The sequence below is a fragment of the Lipotes vexillifer genome, unplaced genomic scaffold (genome assembly GCF_000442215.2).
Source record: "Lipotes vexillifer unplaced genomic scaffold, Lipotes_vexillifer_v1.1 scaffold926, whole genome shotgun sequence".
Classification (NCBI taxonomy): domain Eukaryota; kingdom Metazoa; phylum Chordata; class Mammalia; order Artiodactyla; family Lipotidae; genus Lipotes; species Lipotes vexillifer.
This window is the reverse complement of record NW_006798085.1, coordinates 416,614-422,245: the sequence shown is the minus strand read 5'-3', so window position 1 is coordinate 422,245 and position 5,632 is coordinate 416,614.

Sequence of the window (5,632 nt, the reverse complement as noted above, 5' to 3'; positions counted from 1 at the left end):
GAGGGAGGGAGGGAGGGAGGGAGGAACGGAAAGTAAACAATGTTGCCCACTGCCCAAAGGTCAGAAATATAAGTTGAGAAGGGCTTCCCTGGTGGCACAGTGGTTAAGAATCCGCCTGCCAATGCAGGGGACACGGGTTCGAGCCCTGGTCCGGGAAGATCCCACATGCCGCGGAGCAACTAAGCCCATGCGCCACAGCTACTGAGCCTTCACTCTAGAGCCGGAGAGCCACAACTGAAGCCCACGCGCCTAGAGCCCATGCTCCACAACAAGAGAAGCCACTGCAATGCGAAGCCCACGCACAGCAACAAAGGGTAGCCTCTGCTTGCTACAACTAGAGAAAGCTCGCGAGCAGCAATGAAGACCAAATGCAGCCAAAAATAAAAACTAATTAATTAATTTTTTTAAAAAAGTTGAGGAGACTGAACAACCCTGTAGTTCCAAGACATGTTTCTGCTGCCCTGCCATTGTCAAATCTGAAGGAAACTACACAGTGACTCCCCTACAGGCTCACAGCAAGGGCAGGGGTCCTACCCAACTCCAAACAAATGGTTTCAGGGATGGTGTGGAATATATATATGTGAACATGTCTGATTATAGCTAAATCTACGAGTGATGCTTGCAACCAAGGAGTTGGCCTCTACTGAAATCTCCACTCAGAGACAGCAGTGTTAAGGCATGAGGCCTCCAAATTTGGGGACACGCCAAATCAAAGCATTAACAAGCCTCCCACCCCTTCCCTCACATACCCCTCTTTTAAGCCTTGTGCACCTCAGTCAAGCCAGATGTGGAGCTGGCTAACAAGATGAAGAGATTGTGGCTTCAAGTCTGGGAACACTAACAGAGTTGCCTCCTGACCCTGAGAGTCTCAGAGTCAGTCATTATTTACCGTGGAAAAGATGGGATTTCTAAAAATAATTTCTTTTCCCTCTTCAAAATTTTCTGCATCTAGATCACATAGTATAGTGAAGAAAAGGGGGGAAACAGGAAGTACTGCTATTAACTACTTTTCTTTTGGATCCTCCTCTATTAAATCCTGCAACTTAATATATATTTCACAATCCTAGATTGCTAAATTAGGGGAAGAAGTCTGGTGGTATCCCATAATTGACTGAATCCTCACGCACTACATACTGTGTGAGCTGGCGCTAGCTACTTAGAATCTCCGCACCTCAATTTCCTCATCTGTAAGATGGGAATAAAAGTAAAAGTAATTCTAGGGTTCTGGTTCAATGGAATAGTGTACATAAAGCATCTAGAACAGTGGCTGGCATATGGTAGGTACTTAAAGAATGTTAGTTCCCATTATCATTCCCCATTTCCTGGTTGGCAGTTAAGGGCTCCCAACTTCTATCATTCCACCCAAGCTCCTGGCTCTAGCATAACTCCTTTGTTCATGGATGAACAGATGAAGAAACAGGACAATAATTAGACCTCAGCTCTCAAGCCCACAGGGGTCCTTTTAGAGCTCTTAGTGATTAATAATGTCTATAGTAGAATGGATATTATATTATCCAAGATTATATCAGGCATACAGGAATCAAATGACTCTGTTGATTAATACTGACTGCAAATAAGACTCCAAAGTCAGGGCTACTTACTGAGCTGGCACCACTGCACTGAAATGGCCAGTGGAATAAAGGAAAATATGCAGAAAGGGTAAAAAACCCTTATGTTGTATGGGTGGCCCCAATGTTTTTGGTTTTGATCTAGATGGCCTCTCTAGATGTTACAAGTAAATGAGAATTAAGAGACAGAAAAAAGAGAGAGAGAGAGAAGAGGAAAAGAGATCATAAAAGAAGCAGTTACATATTGGGGAGGACATGCAAGAGTGAGTAGTAAAATACCATTAAGCAGCACTCAACATGCTGTAAATTATCTTACCTTACCCCTAGCATAAACTATAAATTTTCCACTGCAACCCTTTAACAATTTAGTGCAGAAATGTTGAAAGAGATTGTTACATAAGGCAGGTGAACAGCTTGGACTCTAATGAGCGCTTATTAAGACTCTCATTAATAGACTAGATTAAAAGAGAGTAAGCAACCGAGAATGCAAAGTAGTGCAGAAGGTAGCATTACACCTTGTTAAAAGAAGAAAAACACCTCCAGAGTAAATACGCAATTATAGTCTGGAAAATTCTAAAAACAAAAGTAATAATAAAGTAAGGGACAGGGGCTTGTTCTACCAGATATTAAAACTACCATAAATACAACTGCATGGTAATAGTGCATGCAGACAGATAAGTGGAACAAAATACAGTCCAGAAACAGGCCCGAGTATATATAGAAATGATTCAAATCAGTGGAGAAAAGAGCTGGTCCGGAAAAAGTATTGAAACAACCGGATAGCCATTTAAAAAAATAAATAAAACCAGATCCCTGCCTTACTTCATATACCAAAATGAATTCTGGATTCATCAAAGATTAAATTGAATCATAAAACTTCCAAAGGAAGTTTGGGTGAGTATTTTATAAACATGACAAGATCTAAACGTGACCTGAAACCAGAATCAAAAGGAAAATTAATGATAAGTTTTACCACATAAAAGTTAAAATCTTCTGAATGGTACTATAAGCAAGGTTGAAAGACAAACCACAGATAAGAAAAAGATTTTTTTCAACATATATAACAGATAAACAGTAAGAGCTCTTAAAATTAAAAAAACAAATAGTCTAGCACATAGATCAGCGAAGGACATGATCAGCCAATTTGCACAGGAAGAAATATAAATAGCCAATAAACACATGAAGAGATGTTCAACCCCATCAGTAATCAAAGAAACGCAAATAATAAAGCAAAGTGAACTTTTTTCACTTATCGGATTGGCAAAGGTTAAAAAGATTAACAAAACCTCAAATTGACAAGATGCACAAAACAGGCACTCTTGTGCACTGTTGGTTAGGAGTACAAATTACTGCAAATTTTCTGGAGGGCAGTTTGGCAATTGGTATAAAAGTCTTAAATGTGTGTACCGTTTCCTAACAATTCCTCTTCTAGGAATTTTCCTAAAGAAGAAATTGGAAAATTTTGCAAAGATAGAGTAACAGAAATGTTCACTGAGGCGTTGTAAAACTCTTATGTGTTCACCTAGTTAAATGTGGACTATTTATACAACCTAGTGTACATTAGTACCGTATAGTGGCATACTTATACAGCCTTTAAAAACACTGCTGTGAAAACAACGTAGAGGTGTAAAACTTGGGAAATGCCTATATCCTACCGTTGAGTTTAAAAAAAGAAAAAAGTTACCAACTGCTCAAAAAGGTGTAGGGACTTCCCTGGTGGCGCAGTAGTTAAGAATCCGCCTGCCAATGCAGGGGACACGGGTTGGGGCCCTGGTCCGGGAAGATCCCACATGCCGCGAAGCAACTAAGCCCGTGTGCCACAACTACTGAGCCTGCGTGCCACACTACTGAAGCCCACACGCCTAGAGCCCATGCTCCACAACAAGAAAAGCCACCGCAGTGAGAAGCCTCTGCTCGCCGCAACTAGAGAAAGCCCGCACACAGCAATGAAGACCCAATGCAGCCAAAAAAAATCAATTAACTCATTTTTAAAAAGTATGATTTTATAGATTTGAGTGACTAAAAAAAACTACTATACAGGGAGTTCCAACTACTACACATACAATAGATTAAGCAACAAGGATTTACTGTATAGCACAGGGAATTATAGCCAATATCTTATAATAACCTATAAATGGAAAAGAATCTGCAACAAAGCTGAATCACTATGCTGTACACCTGAAACTAACAGAACATTGTAAATCAACTATATACTTCAATTTAAGAAAACTATTGGGATGGTTTCCACCTGGGTGTGAATGGGAAGACAGAAGTGGCTATAGCGACCAACCAATCCCACTAATACGTAAACTGAAAAGGTCTCACAGAAAAGATAAACACTTATGTATGCATATTTGAATGAAAATGTCTGGAAGAGTATTTACCAAAATATTAACAATGTTTATCTTTGAGTGTTGGGATTTGGGAGAATCTTTACTTTCTTCTTTATATCTTTCAGTTTTTCAATGTCCTACAATGAACACATTTTTATCATTAGGGGAAAAAAAGAAAAGCTATTTCCATTAAAAGAAAAATCCACAGGAAGATGAGGGAGTTTTTATCTGATGCACATGCGTTTTTGCAATAAAGTATGAGGCAAAGTCAACAGCAGACAGTAGGAGGGAGAGATTTGAAGAATGTGAGGAAGGTAAGAAACAGTTGTTTCAGAGAGCAGGGGAATTGGAGAGAAAAAGATGATTTCCGGCAGAAATCCTCTTTGAGGGCCTGATCAAGGTTGATGATCATTAATCTGCCCAGCTGTGTGATTGCCTCCAACAATCCTGAGCTACACAGGTGACAGTATGGAGATGTTTGGATTCCTCCGGGTGGGGTGGAGAGGACTCGGGAGTATTGCCTAGTGAGGTGAAGATATTCGCAAGAGTGATAATGATAATAAATTCAGAAATTTAAGTGGTAAAGGGAACAAGCAAAGATTGGAGGAAACTGATAAACACAGAGAAGGTGTGTCTGGGGAGCAGGGGAGTAATGAATTGGAGGATTCACGAGGTCAAAAAATTGTTGCAGTGGGGTTACTTGAGCAAATGAGCTGGAGCTTGGGAAGATGTAGACAGAGAATTTGATGTTTGAAATAGTGATTTCAGAGGTGACATTCTGGCAAAATCTAGGGTATAACCATATGAGTAGGTAGCTGAGGTTAATTCATTGAGACAAATCACAGACCCACTCTCTCCTTCACATATTATAACACTCTTATCCACACACTTCCTGCCCTTTACTAGCAGGCCCTGGAATTGAGTTCTAGAGTGACTGGAATCTGCCTTTCCTGCCTTCTTTTTCCACTTCACCACTTCAAAATCCTAGGCTCTGGGCAAACTGAATTACAAACTTTCCCATCTTCTTGCCTTTGTGCACAAGTTTCCCTCTTCCTGAAATACTCTCCCACCATATCTGAAATTACGTATTTTACCCATCCCTTAAAGCACAGCTTAAAAGCCTCAGCTTCCATGAAGACTTCACAGAACTCCTTCATGTGAATTCCCATGGTACTTCGTTCAGACCTCTCTTAGGATACCTATTATTTCCCACTTTGTGTCTATACTTATTTGGGCCAATTTTATCTCTGGCTCCTTGAGGAGATAAAGATTAGACCATGCCTAAAGCAATTTTCTACTCCAGCTTCAAGCATAGTGTCCTACAGAGATATTATTCACTATGTTAACTGTTTCCAAAATATGGTGTATGTGATTATTTTAGGTGGTGCACAGCCAAACATTTTTTAATAGTTGGATATTTTAATATGTATTAGGAAAATACTTTGTTTTCCACTTATGATAGTAGTAAATGTCTTCTTTTTTAAAGAAGTGTATTTAAGCTTAAAAATTGGTGTGTTTTTTTAAATAGTACAGGAATTACACAAAAAGAGAAAAATTCATGAAGGCTATACTTACCTGTCTGAGGTCTGGGAAACACGGCACTGAATGAAAAAAGACCTAGAGTACCAAATCAAAGAACTACTCCTTCCTTAACAAAAGATTTATTTAAACAGTAGTGCGGGATTTATTGCTCTCTCCACTGACAATCTCCTTTAAGCATGTAAATGCAAG